This window comes from Symphalangus syndactylus, chromosome 5, assembly GCF_028878055.3.
Source record: "Symphalangus syndactylus isolate Jambi chromosome 5, NHGRI_mSymSyn1-v2.1_pri, whole genome shotgun sequence".
Lineage (NCBI taxonomy): Eukaryota > Metazoa > Chordata > Mammalia > Primates > Hylobatidae > Symphalangus > Symphalangus syndactylus.
This window is the reverse complement of record NC_072427.2, coordinates 140,286,417-140,303,353: the sequence shown is the minus strand read 5'-3', so window position 1 is coordinate 140,303,353 and position 16,937 is coordinate 140,286,417. Positions and strand designations below refer to the sequence as shown.

The 16,937-nt window shown below is 38.3% G+C and overlaps 1 long non-coding RNA gene across 1 annotated transcript in view; it reads right to left on the bottom strand.

Moving 5' to 3' along the window:
• Nucleotides 1-8,848: 8,848 nt before the first annotated feature.
• The window catches only part of LOC134736673 (uncharacterized), a 66,643-nt gene continuing 58,554 nt past the window's right edge, over nt 8,849-16,937 (bottom strand). The window contains exons 6-7 of the long non-coding RNA XR_010120861.1: nt 13,028-13,255; nt 8,849-9,277 (exon numbers count right to left, since the gene is read on the bottom strand). This is a non-coding gene — a long non-coding RNA (uncharacterized lncRNA). The remainder of the gene's footprint in view (nt 9,278-13,027; nt 13,256-16,937) is intronic.

The following is a 16,937-nucleotide window of genomic DNA, read 5'->3' as shown; positions in this document are numbered from 1 at the left end:
TTCATCCCTGGGATGCAAGGCTGGTTCAACATACGCAAATCAATAAATGTAATCCAGCATATAAACAGAACCAATGACAAAAACCACATGATTATCTCAATAGATGCAGAAAAGGCCTTTGACAAAATTCAACAACCCTTCATGCTAAAAACTCTCAATAAATTAGGTATTGATGGGACGTATCTCAAAATAATAAGAGCTATCTACAACAAACCCACAGCCAATATCATACTGAATGGGCAAAAACTGGAAGTATTCCCTCTGAAAACTGGCACAAGACAGGGATGCCCTCTCTCACCGCTACTATTCAACATAGTGCTGGAAGTTCTGGCCAGAGCAATCAGGCAGGAGAAGGAAATAAAGGGTATTCAATTAGGAAAAGAGGAAGTCAAATTGTCCCTGTTTGCAGATGACATGATTGTATATCTAGAAAACCCCATTGTCTCAGCCCAAAATCTCCTTAAGCTGATTAGCAACTTCAGCAAAGTCTCAGGATACAAAATTAATGTACAAAAATCACAAGCATTCTTGTACACCAATAACAGACAAACAGAGAGCCAAATCATGAGTGAACTCCCATTCACAATTGCTTCAAAGAGAATAAAATACCTAGGAATCCAACTTACCAGGGATGTGAAGGACCTCTTCAAGGAGAACTACAAACCACTGCTCAATGAAATAAAAGAGGATACAAACAAATGGAAGAACATTCCATGCTCATGGGTTGGAAGAATCAATATCGTGAAAATGGCCATACTGCCCAAGGTAATTTATAGATTCAATGCCATCCCCATCAAGCTACCAATGACTTTCTTCACGGAATTGGAAAAAACTACTTTAAAGTTCATATGGAACCAAAAAAGAGCCCGCATCGCCAAGTCAATCCTAAGCCAAAAGAACAAAGCTGGAGGCATCACGCTACCTGACTTTAAACTATACTACAAGGCTACAGTAACCAAAACAGCATGGTACTGGTACCACAACAGAGACATAGATCAATGGAACAGAACAGAGCCCTCAGAAATGATGCCGCATAGCTACAACTATCTGATCTTTGACAAACCTGACAAAAACAAGAAATGGGGAAAGGATTCCCTATTTAATAAATGGTGCTGGGAAAACTGGCTAGCCATATGTAGAAAGCTGCAACTGGATCCCTTCCTTACACCTTATACAAAAATTAATTCAAGATGGATTAAAGACTTATATGTTAGACCTAAAACCATTAAAATCCTACAAGAAAACCTAGGCAATACCATTCAGGACATAGGCGTGGGCAAGGACTTCATGTCTAAAACACCAAAAGCAATGGCAACAAAAGCCAAAATCGACAAATGGGATCTCATTAAACTAAAGAGCTTCTGCACAGCAAAAGAAACTATCATCAGAGTGAACAGGCAACCTACACAATGGGAGAAAATTTTTGCAACCTACTCATCTGACAAAGGGCTAATATCCAGAATCTACAATGAACTCAAACAAATTTACAAGAAAAAAACAAACAACCCCATCAAAAAGTGGGCAGAGGACATGAACAGACACTTCTCAAAAGAAGACATTTATGCAGCCAAAAAACACATGAAGAAATGCTCCTCATCACTGGCCATCAGAGAAATGCAAATCAAAACCACAGTGAGATACCATCTCACACCAGTTAGAATGGCCATCATTAAAAAATCAGGAAACAACAGGTGCTGGAGAGGATGTGGAGAAATAGGAACACTTTTACACTGTTGGTGGGACTGTAAACTAGTTCAACCATTGTGGAAGTCAGTGTGGCGATTCCTCAGGGATCTCGAACTAGAAATACCATTTGACCCAGCCATCCCATTACTGGGTATATACCCAAAGGACTATAAATCATGCTGCTATAAAGACACATGCACACGTATGTTTATTGCGGCACTATTCACAATAGCAAAGAGTTGGAACCAACCCAAATGTCCAACAACGATAGACTGGATTAAGAAAATGTGGCACATATACACCATGGAATACTATGCAGCCATAAAAAATGATGAGTTCGTGTCCTTTGTAGGGACATGGATGAAACTGGAAAACATCATTCTCAGTAAACTATCGCAAGGACAAAAAACCAAACACCGCATGTTCTCACTCATAGGTGGGAATTGAACAATGAGAACTCATGGACACAGGAAGGGGAACATCACGCTCCGGGGACTGTTGTGGGGTGGGGGGAGGGGGGAGGGACAGCATTAGGAGATACACCTAATGCTAAATGACGAATTAATGGGTGCAGGAAATCAACATGGCACATGGATACATATGTAACAAACCTGCACATTGTGCACATGTACCCTAAAACCCTAAAGTATAATAAAAAATAAAAAAAATAAAAAATAAAAAAAAAAAGAAAAAAAAAAAAAGAAAAAAAAAAAAAAAAAAAAAAAAAAAAAAAAAAAAAAAAAAAAAAAAAAAAGAATCATATCAGAACCAAACTTCATAGTAATTTCGGTAGTTGGATGAGATGAAATTTTGTGATCTTGCTCTTGGGATCATAACAGCAACAGGTGGGAATGGTCTTTTTCCTGAAGGGAACATGCTTCCCCTGTTGATCACCTATCCACTAAATAAATCTCAGGCTCACAATGAGAATTGGACAGCCGACATTAGATGGACATAGAAGGGAAGAGATGCTTCCTTTCTCTTGGGCTAGAAAGTGGTTGATTTTTGTCTCCCAATTAAGGAGACAACTGAATGGCTTTGTGGGAATTGAGGAGCTGCCCCTGACACATAGATCTAGTCAAGGCGTCTGCCTGATCAGAAATGGGGAACAAGAACAGGGATTGGTGTGAAAGTTGTACTTAATTATCAGCGTTGTATCCCCTCTCCATAGTTACCCATACAGTCTGAGATATGAGGAGTAAAAAAAAAAAAAATTAGGAACAAGCCTGCGGCCTTGCTTTCAACAAAGCAAAAGAGTACAAAGCAGTACAGCTTCTCCTGGACCAGTGTGGAGGTAACAAAAGCAGTGAACAAGGGAAGGTAACTGTGCCCAGCAAGGCTGATGTTTCATGAAGGTCAGGGGCAACAGAACAGCCTAACAGATACAAAGTAGAGAAGGATGGATTCAACAAATTCATAAATGGTTCAACATACTTTGATCATTGAAAGTAAATGTGATCTTATTTTTAGTTGCAGACCATTGAAGCTTAGACCTCTGAATCACATTCATCGTACTGACACCCTGCTTTAAGATCTTCTGTGCCTCCCTACTGTCTTCAAAAGGAAGTTCAAGTTCCTGAGCATCCCACAAACAAGGCAATTCATAAACAGCCACATTGCTAATGTCCTGTCTCACCAGCCTTCTGACACTACACAGAGGCCCTCAAATTCAAATGTACTAAATTACGAGCATTTCTCCAAACGTGGGCTTTTGTCCTCTTTTGCCTCTGAACACACGATGCTTTCTCTGTGTCTAATTCTTTTCCCCAAATTGGTTCTGCCCTAAAACTTATTCTTTAGAGCTTAACTCAAAAGTTCCTTTTTAAAAGAGCCTTTGTGACTAGAATGCAACTTATGTGGTCTCTTCAACTTCCTATTAAAATCCTAAGAAGACATATACTTTATTTATTTATTTGTTTATTTATTTTTTGAGATGGAGTTTTGCTCTTCCTGCCCAAGCTGGAGTGCAATGGCGTGATTTCGGCTCACTACAACCTCCGCCTCCCGGGTTCAAGCAATTCTCCTGTCTCAGCCTCCCTGGTAGCTGGGATTACAGGTGCTCGCCACCAGGCCCAGCTACCTTTTTGTATTTTTAGTAGAGACAGGGTTTCACTATGTTGGCCAGGCTGGTCTCGAACTCCTGACCTCAGGTGATCCACCTGCCTTAGCCTCCCAAAGTGCTGGAATTACAGGCATGAGCCACCGCACCCAGTTAGAAAACTTTAGAATTGATCACTCTGCATTTTTATGCTATGTTTACGCATCTGCTTCCTTTTTGCATCATGTGCTTCTAGCGTGCCTGGCCCATGGTAGGATGCAATAATATTTGTTGAGTGAATGAATGACCGGTAATTCTCTTGATCATGCACAGTAGCTGCTGTAGTCCTCAGAGATTTGCATGTGCTGTTTCTTTTGTGAGAAGTCATGTATCCTGGAGGCTGATTTTTCCTTTAATTTGCAAATTAACTTAACCAAAATTGAAATTAGTGAGGAGGGCATAAAGGACTTAAACATTCTGACAATATTTTATCTTCCTTCTTTAGCTGCAGTCATTGACGTTATTGCTGATTCTTTCATGTATTATATTAACTAAATTGATAATTCTTAGAGCATGTTCAAATGTTTAAAATATAGATATCTTGCTTGTGGCTCCCTTTATGGCTGCTAGAGGAGGTGGATCTTTCTTTTCATTTGCTCACTGATTTTCTCACAATGGACACGTTCCTAGTGCTCCTCTGTTACACATGCACACAAAAAGGTCCCCTTAAACAAGGTACAGTATTTGAAATGAGTGAGAGTATTTTAGGCAACAAAGGTTGGATTAATTCTCCCCATTCATACCAACTGTGACTTCAACACAGCTCTTTGTAAATAAGTCGTTCACCATCATGTGATTTCCTGGCACGCTCATCCTGTTCATGGAGTAAAAGAATGTATTGATCTGATTCTTGACCTAAGAATCAAATTTCATCAAACTTTTATACAAATTTGATTTACAGTAGTCTAGAATAGTGATTGGTGCTTGCTTTTTAAACAATACATTTTTACAGAACAGACTGTTTTCACTAGAAGTTCTGTCCCAGATTTTATGATCTCTCTCTCTCTATATATGCATATTTTTTGAGACGGGATCTCCCTCTGTCACCCAGGCTGGAGTGCAGTGGCACAATCACTGCTCACTGCAGCCTCAACCTCCCAGGCTCAAGTGATCCTCCTACCTCAGCCTACCGGGTAGCTGGGACCAGAGGCATATGCCACCATCCCCAGCTAATTTTTTATTTTGTAGAGATAGTCTCCCTATGTTGCCCAGGCTGGCTCAAACTTCCGGACTCAAGCAATCCTCCCACTCGACCTCCCAAAGTAATGGGATTCGAGGCATGAGCCACCACAACTGGCTTTCTATTTTTAATTATTGGGGGAGAGCAACCACTAGCTTCCTTGTCTCACTGTGTTCCAATTCTACTATTCTGCTAGTATTTCATTGCATAAAAATGATTATGAATAACGACTCATTAATGAGGTTGACAACCTTACACACTCCTTCCTTATAATTGTGGAATGGAAGTTTTGTGTTTTTATGTAGTTACATTAACAATCTACTAACTACTTTACCACTGATTTTGTATTCTTCTCACTTCATGGTCTGCGCAATTTTCGCCAAATATGTGTCCGAAAAAGTAATAAAAATATTATTCTTTTTTCAACACTCACCCATGTCAATGTTAACAGGCTCTATATGCCATCAGCCCCCATACCAAGATTTCATTTGCAACAGTTGTTTAAATTATTTTTAAATTATAAAACATTTCATACATTTAAAGAGGGATAGAGATAATTAGCAAATGGAATGCTCAACACCATTAGTCATCAGAGAAAGGCAAATCAAAACCACAATGAGGTACCATTTCACGCTCAATAGGATGGCTGTAATTAGAAAAGACAGATAATAACAAGTGTTGGTCAGGATGTGAAGAAATTAGACACCTCATACATTGCTTGTGAGAATGTAAAATAACGCATCTGCTTTGGAAAAGTTTGATAGGTCCTCTAGGTTACATGTAGAATTCCCATATGACCTACCTATTCCACTCCTAAGTAATGTAAACATATGTTCACATAAGAACTTGTACACAAATGCTCATAGCAGCATTATTCATAATGGCCAAAAGCAGAACAATCCAAATGTTCATCAACTGATGAATGAATAAACAAAATGTAATATACCCCAAAATGGAATATTATTTTGCCACAAAAAGGAATGAAGTGCTGATATATGCCACAACAGAAATGAAACATTGAAAACATCATGCTAAGTGAAAAAAAGCCAATCACAAAAGACTACATATGTATGATTCCTTTTATATGAAGTGTCCAGAATAGGTCAATCTATAGTGATCAAAAGTAGATTGGTGGTTTTCTAGGGCTGTTTAGGGTTGGGGGAAACTGCGAAGTGAATGCTGGTGGGTACATGATTTCTTTTTAGGATGATGAAAATGTTCTAAGATTGATCATAGTGATAGTTGCACAACTCTGTGAGTATCCTGAAAACCTTTGAATTTTACAATTCAAATTGAGTAATATATATGGAATATGTTATATTTCAGTAGAACTGTTAGGAAATAAATAAAATGAATAATTTTTAAAACCCTAAATAATTACATAGGTAATATGTAGTAGACACTCATTAAAATATCTCCAACATTTAAAAATATGTTTGCCAGGCCGGGCACAGTGGCTCATGCCTGTAATCCCAACACTTTGGGAGGCCAAGGTAGGTGGATCACTTGAAGTCAGGAGTTTGAGACCAGCCTGGCCAACATGGTGAAACCCCATCTGTACTAAAAATACAAAAACTAGTCAAGCGTGGTGGTACGCGCCTGTAATCCCAGCTATTTGGGAGCCTGAGGCAGGAGAATAACTTGAACTCTGGAGGCGGAGGTTGCAGTGAGCCGAGATCGTACCATTGCACTCCAGCCTGCATGACAGAGTGAGACTCTGTCTAAAAATACGTATTTATATAATATATATAGTTTAATATATATGTTTGCCAATTTTGCACCAGATTTTTTTTAAGAAACAAAAGTTACAAAATACATTGAAATCCCCTATTTTCACTTTGCCCATTTTGCCCAGAAAGAACCACTATCATAAAGTTGGTGAACATCATTTCCATCTATATTTTTGTCTTTTTCATGTGTGTTACTATTTTTGAGATGGAGTCTTGCTATATAAACCAGGCTGGTCTTGAACTCCTGGGCTCCAGGGATCCTCCCACCTCAGCCTCCTGAGTAGCTGAGACTACAGGCATGCATCACTGCACGCAGTCCATATTTTTGTCCTTTTACTACTTATATGTGTGTCTATAAATAAAACATGAGTCTATTTTGAATGTTTTTTACATTTTACATAAATAGTATAATGAAAAAATAGCCTTCATAGCTTGCTTTTTACACATTGCGTGGTGTTTAAAAAGTTTAAATCTGTCCATATAAACATATGTGGATCTAGTTATGTACTTAAATTCTGTATAGTATTCCATTGTGCTAAAATAACACAATTAATATCTATTGTTCTAGTGGTGAAAATACAAGTTGTTTCCAAATTTTCAGCACTACAAAGAATACTGGGAAAAAAAGATTCCTTGAATGTTTCTGTGGGCATGTCTACATATATTTATCTAGGGGTAAATACCTGAAGTTGGAAGTTTCTAGGTTATAGATTATGATCAGTTTAAATAAAGTACAGTATAAGCTTATTTTCAAATCATTTATACCAAATTACATACTTGCTGGCAGTGGTTGAAATATTATTACCTCCAACCCCTAGCCATCATTTAAAACTATCATTTCAAATTTTTGTCAATTTGATGGTAATGAAATAATATCTCATTGCATTTTATTTTATTTTATTTTCTTGAATTCTGGTGAGATTGAACTTTTTTTCATGTGTTTGTTGCTTTTTGGGTGTTGTTTCTGTAAATGTTTTTCTTTTCCTTTGCAAGGACTGTTTATATAGTCTGGATAATAATCCTCTGTTAGTTATACATATTTCAAAAATCTTTCCCAATTTTGGCTTGCATTTCAAATTTTTAAATAGCATCTTTGTCAGATGCAAATTTTAAATTTTTATATCATTAAATTTAACCACCTATGGCCTAATGGCCAGGAATTTTAGTGATATGAACATATTCTGCTACATTTTTTTGAAACATTGTAAGGTTTTGGTTGTCATATATGGATGTTAATCCACCTGAAATTTATTTTTTGTATTTATAAAATATATAAATACTTTTATTCTTTTCTTCAAATGGCTACTTGTCCCAGAACCCTTGACCTACTGATTTATAACTGTTGTATATCAAGTTTCCTGTATAGATTTTTGTGTTTCTGAATTATTCTTTCCCCTTAGTCTATTTGTCTTGCCTTATGTTAATAAAATGCTGTTTTAATTGCTATACCGTATAAGTCTTGATATCTTGTTTTTTTCTTGTACCCTATCAGCATTGACCAATCACAGAATCAGAATAAACTTGAGAAGCAGTATACTTGGGGAAATAAATTTCTCAAAATGATAAGAAGTTGGCACTGGCTCTGGAATGCTATTTGGAATAATTTACAGTGGTACCTGTTAGTGATATGTGCAACTATCTGAAAATGTTTTTAATCACAGCCAACTGCTATGATTTTAGTTTATAAAGATAACTGCCTTTGGACTTTGAATACTGCATCTATTAAATAGAAGAGTTTTCATCTGAAGTTGTATAGAATGCCATTAAAACACTGGAGCTATAAGAAACACACAGAACCTTTTTAAACCTTCTTATACATAATATAACACTATGTGTCAATGAGAAAATCATTTTAAAGGCAAGATAACTAAATTCTGGAATAGTAACGCATGTTCATCATAATATGAAATCTGTCATGCATAGCAGACATTTATATATATTCTGTCTTTAAGTTTTACTGCCAGAAAGTTTTGAATATAAGGAAACATACTGATAGAAAAAAATAAGAACATGAAAAACGTCTTACTACAGTAGGAATTAGCACTAACTAAATAGGAACATTTCTAACCCTCAGCTTTTGTAATGCCTGTTGGGATATTTCATCTGAATAGAACACCACAAATTAAAACATGACATTTCTCAGATGATTTGCGCCCCCTATCAGCTTCCCCTCTTCAGCTTCTTTATTTCTGTCATGTGTACCCTTGTCTTTACGGTTTCTCGATTATAAAAGCTTGGTGTTATCTTTCATTTATTTTACCTCTGTATACTCCATCTATGGTAGGCAGAATAATGGCTTCCTCCCTTTCCCCCAAAGATGTCCATGTCCTAATTTCTGAAACCTATGAGTATGCTATGTTATATCCAAGGGGGTATTATGGTTGCTAATAAACTGACCTTAGGGTTAAAAATGTATCCTAGATTGTATGGGAGGGTCCAATGTAATCACTAGGATCCTTTAAGTATGAAGGATGGAGATGGAAGAGTCAGGGTAATGCAGCCTCAGAAAGACTCAACAGGAAATTTCTGGCTCTGAAGATGATAGAGATTCAGGAGCCAAGGAATGCAGGCAACCTCTAGAACCTGGAAAAGGCAAGAAAACAGATCTTCCACAGCCCCCGGCAGGAAGGCAGCCCTATTGAAACCTTGATTTTAGCCCAGTGGAACCAATCCCAGGCCTCTGACCTTTCAGGATGGTAAGATAATATACTTACGCTGCTCTAACCCATCTAGTTTGTGGTAATTTGGTAGAGCAGCAATAGGAAATGAATACACAATTCAATTACTAATCATATCTTCATTGATTCTTTTTTATTTTTTTTGAGACAAGGTCTTGCTCTATCACCCAGGCTGGAGTGCAGTGGTGCCATTTTGGCTCACTGCAGCCTTGACCTCAAGCAATCCTCCCACCTCAGCCTCCCAAGTAGCTGGGACCACAGGCACAGGCCACCACACCCGGCTTCATTTTTTGAATTTTTTAGTAGAGACAGGGTTTCTCCATGTTGCCCGGGCTGGTCTTGAACTTCTGAGCTCAAGCCACCTACCCATTTCGGCCTCCCAAAGTGCTAGGATTACAGGCGTGAGCCATCATGCCTGGCCGATTGATTCTTATGTTCTACTTCCTCTCAAATGGCTTTACAATCTGGATAAAATGGCAGGGCCCACTTCTGCCTTCATTTGTTAGCTCCTGGATGTTGCCATAGATTCCTAACAATGATATAGGGCAGTGGTTTCCAACCTTTTTGGCACTAGGGATGGGTTTCATTGAAGACAATTTTTTTTTTACAGACCCAGGGGGTAGGGGATAGTTTTGCAATGATTTAAGCGCATTACATTTATTGTGTGCTTTATTTATAATATTAACACATTGTAATATATAATGACATAATTATACAACTCACCATAAGGCACAATCAGTTGGAGCCCTGGACTTGTTTTCCTGCAACTAGACAGTCCCATTTGGGGGTGATGGGAGACACTGACAGATCATCAGGCATTCGATTCTCATAAGAAGCATGCAGCCTAGATCCTAGATCCCTCCCATGCAGAATTCACAATAGAATTCGCACTCCTATGGGAATCTAATGCTAGGGCTGATCTGACAGGAGGTGGAGCTCAGGTGGTAATGGGAGGTATAGGGAGCAGCTGTAAAAACAAATGAAGCTTCACTCACTCACTGACTGCTCACCTTCTGCTGTGTGGCCCAGTTCCTACCAGACCACGGACCGGTACCAATCTGTGGCCTGGGGCTTGGGGACCCCTGATATAGCAGATCTTGTCCTAAACTGTGAGTCAGGTCTAGTCTATTTCTGCTGTTAATTAGCTTGTGATTTTAGACAACCTCTCTGCTAAATTTCCTTACTCTCCACCCCAATACACACACACACACACACACACACACACAAACACACACATGCACACACACACACACACCAGACACCAGAAATTGAGTAAGTTGACTATGATTATTATATTTCTTTCTAGTTCTGGTTAGTACCATTTTGCAGTCTGTTTCTTGCTTCCTCACATCTTCTATACTTCAATCCAGAATTATTCTTAAAACCTGTTTGGTATAAATTAAATTCTTATGTAGAAGCATGCATTGACTTTTCACTGCTTAGGGATTAAATAAGGCCCTATTAGAGACCTTTAACCACCTGCCCACTGCCCCATCTCTCTGCAACAGTTTTTCTTTTCCAGAGTTCACTACTCACTGCAGCAAAACAGGTCTCATTCATTCCTGAGACATGATCTGTTCAGGCTCTTCCTCCTTCCTGAAATACCCATCGCATTTATGTCTAGTTATCAGAGTCCTGCTCTTTCTGTAAAAGGCCCAGCAACTACCACTCCCCTGGGACTGTTCCTCTCCCACAATTGCTGCCTACACTGTGTTTCTCAAACCAAATTATCATGAGAACTTATAAATGATCTAAGTTTTCCAACTCAACACTGAAGATTGAGGATGGTAGAGAGACGATAGAAGAGGGATAAAAGAAAAGAGAAACTAGTTCAGAAGAGTAAGGCTTTGCCTTTCAAATCTCTGGAAGAAGTGGGGAACAAATGTGTTTGGAACTGATCTAATATGACTTGCATTATTATTTCTTTGTCAGTATGTCTTGTCTCCCAAGGTATAACCCCTTAGTGACAGAGTCATTTCTAATATTTCTTTTTATCCTTGTCATTTTTTTAAAAAAGATGTCTTACCAACAAAAACTACTTACTTGTTTGCTCAGTGTTGTAATACATAAATGATAATGACATTAATACACCAAATCCAGTTTTAGCTTCCACAATTCATGAGGATACAAAATACATAATGAGCTCATCAACCAAGTATTTGTTAAATTCCTGCTCATGTATAGTACATGTTAGCAAAATAATCCCCAGTACTGGATGGTTGGATTCTCAATGCCCCTCATTCCTTGGCCTCCGAATCCCACGTTTTCAGCAGGACTTTTTGGTAGGTGCCAAATATAACTCATAGTTCTCTAACCCCTCTTGAATTTCTCTGGTTTCTGGGAGGGAATTCCTCCTACCAGTGGTCCAATGCCTACTTCATTGCAAGCTGTGTTGTCACAGCCATATTGCCAGGGCAGTCAGCCTCATCCAGTGGAGCAACATGGAGGCCTCTAATGAATCCAAGATATGGCTCATTGTCCAAAAACAAGGGCAATTTCTTAAGAAACTGGGCACTTTTATGAGAAATTTTTAGATTTCCTCAATTTAGTTAACTTATAGTAGTACTTAGTCAGATTCTTTGCTTGAAACTTTCTGTCCAAACCATCTATTCAGCCAATATTTGCAGGTCTGACTAGAGCATTATCTTCATAGGGCTCTCTCCAACTTTGCCATTTTATTCTAAAACCAGAAGGACTTCTGTATGATCTATTTACACTGCTATACTCCATGATGCTAATAGTTGAGTGGTCATGACGAAGGTGAGCTCTTGGCTCAAGTCTGGGGTAATAAGTTTGATCCAATGTGAACCTGAGTACTTGGTCGAAATCCCAGACACTGTGTCAGCACATATCCGTCCTTGAGAATCTAACACAGTACTTTTTAAAAATTGTTTCATATAGCTAAGTATTTCACTTTTTCCTATTTGTTCTCTTTCTAGTCAGCTCTCTTCCAGGTTTTTCATTTCTTTTGTTTCCCACACTTAAGTTCATTTCTACACACATATTGTACCAACTGTCAGTAGCATACAAATGCCTCCTTCTTTGGCTTGTCAGTGACATAAATTTTCTCTAATATAACCTGACAAGGGCATTGTAGTAGAAATGTCATTTATTTCTCTCATTTAGTCATAGATTTTAAATCTCTTTCAAATACTCTATATCTTTCTCATAGAAATTCCTTTGCCTATACAATATTTTTGTTTCCCACGCAGAACATATATTTATATGTGACATAATGAAGCTGGCAAGGAAATGACTGTTTCAGCTTTTTAAAACCACAATAGTAGCTTGGAGCTAATATATACAATGGGCTAGTTAGTTCCATCATACATACATACAGATACATATATTACACTACCATCTTTAAACCATGAATCATGTACATTCTCATTCACATACACAGCCATACATATAAATTAACTGTTGCTGCACAGCCACAATCTCTCACATTTCCATTTTCTTCCAATCTTTCTCCATCTCTTCTACTTCTTAACTATGTTCATCATAACTAGGACTATGACATACTGGGTAAACTGGCTGTCATGTCCAATATATCTGGAAAAACATTTAGATACACTGCTTTGCAGAATGAACACAGCTGGAATCAAGAGAACAGTGCAAATTTAAAAAAAATTTCTATATTATATCATCTTACCTGAGGCTATAGAATAAGCCTTACATGGTCACCTTCAAGTCTTCTGTCTTCTAAGAATCCTCAATTCTTTTATTTTCTATCTTTCAGCAGTTAGTGCTAAAAATGGTGGGTTGCCACCACCCCATAACATGCTAGCTCTCTCTTGGGAGAGCACAGGTGAATTGAGGGCTCTTTACAATCCTTCATGGACATAGGTTGGGGCAGTTCAGAATCTTCAGAGTCAAGCAACTGTAAGACAAACAAACCTTTTTCTTTGTAATATTGGTCACCACTCATAGCAAAATTTCAATGCACGATCATGCTTTAAAGAACTAGACCTGATGATAGAAAGAAATTCTTTTCCCTTACCCCTTAACTATTGCATTCACCCTCCTTTCCACCCCCTGCCCCACCCTCCTGAGACTGGTGTAATAATCCCAGGAGATTGTCTCCCTCATAGAAAGACTAATGCATACTTACCTTCATAGAAAGACAAGTGAAGTGATGTCCTTGGAATTTCTCCTTGAATTTGGTGCCCTAGACCCTCTTATTGAGAGATGAGATTCCAGGGTGAGAGTAACAAGCCAACTAGCCAAGAAAGAAAGCTATTTGTTTTTCTTTTGAACTATGAAAAGACCCTGTTTGTGAGTGTATTTTAGAAAGAAGAAAGGAAGGATATCTCTGGAACTTTGTCCTGTTTTCTGCAACAAAATGTGAATGAATAGTTCAAATAGTGAAAACTTTTAGTAATGGTTGACGTCTCTCAGGGATAAGCTGGATCTCCAATGTTTTGAAGATGCTTTGAGTCCAAAAATTGATAATCAGAAAACTACTTTTTGTTTGTTTAATGTATCCCTGTTCTGATTTCAATTAAACTCCACATTTTGTTTTAAAACAATAGATGAAGAAGACAGTCCTCTTCTGCCACACACATGTAACATCTAGCTGGACATAGCAAACACAGATGTCCAGAGTCTTGAAGCCTAACTCAGGGTGACCCAGGTTATATCATGGCCTGGGCAAAATTGCGACTGGCCTGAATCTTCAGGTTTACATGGGGCACTTGCTTTATGCAATTGCTTTGGGCAAGAGTAACTGACTATCCAGAAAGGATGGTCAGGATTTAAGGAAGTGGCCTGGGAATGTCTTGAAAAAGTCAGTCCAGCCTTTGTGACAGCAATATAGCTCCTGGGATGTAGGCAAAATCTGACTAATGCATGAGACTTAACAAGGAAGATGTAAATAACGATGGAAGATGGAGAAACAGTGAGTATAAAACTAAAATTGGAGAAGAGGCCAATGCAAGCTTCAAGGTCACGTTGATGTAGTTGTGGAGGTCTAAAACAGCCCAGGAGGAAATCCCTTAATCAGCAAGAATCCTTCTAATTTCAAAATGTAAGCTCTTTAAGTGCAAGAACCTACGGCTTTTGTTGGGAAAGGCAACCTGCTAACAGGCCCTAAAAGTCCCGGTGTAGTCTTGCTGGATATACCAAGAATGCAAGGCTCTCACTGGTCTTCACCTGGGCCTTTCTTCAGGGTTATATTTGTATATTTATGTTTGTAGCAAGTGACAACCTTGGAGGGATAAGGTAGTATCTTCTCCTAGACAAAGAACAGACTTGTTACCCTGCACTCTGAAAGTTCTCTAAGCACAGTGTTCTCCTCTCTAATGAGTGTGTAGGCATCTGTACAGGCCCCCGTGTCATCCCCATGAAATTTGGGGGTCGTGGAAAATTGATACAAGAAAATGTGAAGATCATGTGGCCTGTTACATCATAAGTAATAGAGTCCTTTATCTCCGATTCAAGAGTCTCGTACCTTTTCCCAGTGTCCATGATAGAGTAACAGGCTAGCCTATTAGCTTGAAAGTAGAGTAAGATCCCAAAATGTCTATAGTTCCTGACAGCTATATCCCCAGCATCTAGAAAAGTAAAATGACGTGGCATCCTATTTATTAGTGGTTAAAAGTTTGTGCTAGGTGTTCACTTTTCAAATTTAATTAAATCAAATTAATGGGAATTCCATTAAGAAGTGTTTCTAATAATTTCTGAATATTTGTCAAATCATATATTAAACAGTTACCAAAAAAATATTTGGGAAAGAGCATCAGCATTTTAATTGCATTACACATAATGTTTTTAATTCATTTGTTTAATTCTAAAGATAGCCATTTTATGAAGATAATAAATACCAATAAGGAAATTTAAAAAAAATCTTTCATTATTAATTTTTCAGTGTACCCAGACCAGAATCCAGATTGAGAAGCCTTGGAAAAATAAGCAACTCAATTTCCCCCATTGGTCTAAGGAAGGCATTGATTCAAGGTCCTCTGAGTTCCATTAAGATTTCAGGGGTAATCCTCTCACTTGTGTCTATAACTGATTTATTAATAAAATAACCTCTTATTAGTTATACCTTTCAACAGAATGTTTTTCCACTTACACAATAAAGAATTAAACAGTTTAGACTTGAACTAACATTTGCAGGACTTGTGTTGTGTACCCATCTGCGTGCTATGCACTTTCACATGAACAGTGATACAAAATCTCTTGGCAACACATGGTCAGTGTTAAGTCTCTGTAACTGGCTCATTGTATTTTTTTCAATATGTTGCAATCCTTTTTGCATGTGGGTTCCACACCTTTCTAAATACTTAGTAATTTACAGGAACAGCAACCTTTTTTTTCCTGGTGAGAGGTCATGGAATTTGTTTTTACTGAAATGCAGAACTTCCTTTTCATTTCAAGTAATGTGACACTGTAAGCTGCTAGCATGGCCACAAGTAACACTGAAACAAAACTTCAGGCAAAACGGATCATCAATGTTTAATTCAAATCTTTAAGAATGGCGACTGCCTTGAAAGGATCTTCCTAAATAATCTCTTCTAGGTGTCTAAAACTATATTGTAGATGAAAAGTACTTTTTTTTTTTTTTTTTTTTTTTGAGATGGAATCTCACTCTGTTGCCAGGCTGGAGTGCAGTGGTGCGATCTCAGCTCACTGCAGCCTCTGCCTTCCAGGTTCAAGCAATTCTCCTGCCTCAGCCTCCCGAGTAGCTGGGACTACAGGTGCCCGCCACCACGCCCAGCTAATTTTTAAATTTTTAGTAGAGATGGATTTTCACTATGTTGGCCAGGATGGTATCAATCTCCTGACCTGGTGATCTGCCCACCTTGGCCTCCCAAAGTGCTGGGATTACAGGCATGAGCCACCACACTCGGCCCGAAAAGTATTTTTTTACAAAGAGAGAATAAAATAAGACCCTGTAGATAACCTCCTCACACTGTTTTACCACCACTCTCTCAAAACAACTTATTCACAGAGAATTCTGGAGTTTTGGGATTTGGACATATTGCAGGGTTCCCCAAACTCCAGGCCACGGACCACTACCTGTCAGTAGTCTGTTAGTAACCGGGTCACACAGCAGGAGGTGAGCAGCAGGAGGTGAGCAGCAGATGAAAGGGCATTACCACCTGAGCTCTGCCTCCTGTCAGATCAGCAATGGCATTAGATACTCATTGGGCACAAGCTGTATTGTGAACTGCGAGGGACCTAGGTTGTGTACTCCTTATGGGAATCTAACTAATGCTTGATGATCTGAGGTGGAACAGTTTCATCCCAAAACCATCCCCCCAACTCCATCCATGGAAAAACTGTCTTCCATGAAACCAGTATCTGGTGCCAAAAAGGTTGGGGATGACTGCTTTACTGGCCATTAAAATCTTATCTTTATAAATGAATGTCAAAGAAATCATTAACATTATTCAGATCATTACAATGGGCTAAAAATATAGTTCCATTGGAAGAAAAACAAGCATAGAGTTGTAAGTTTTCCTAGTAGGTGTTTCACCTAATAACAATGCAAGACTTCCTAAAATGTACATATATTTCCTATGTCATCACATAGCCAGGATGACAAACATTATGCAGAT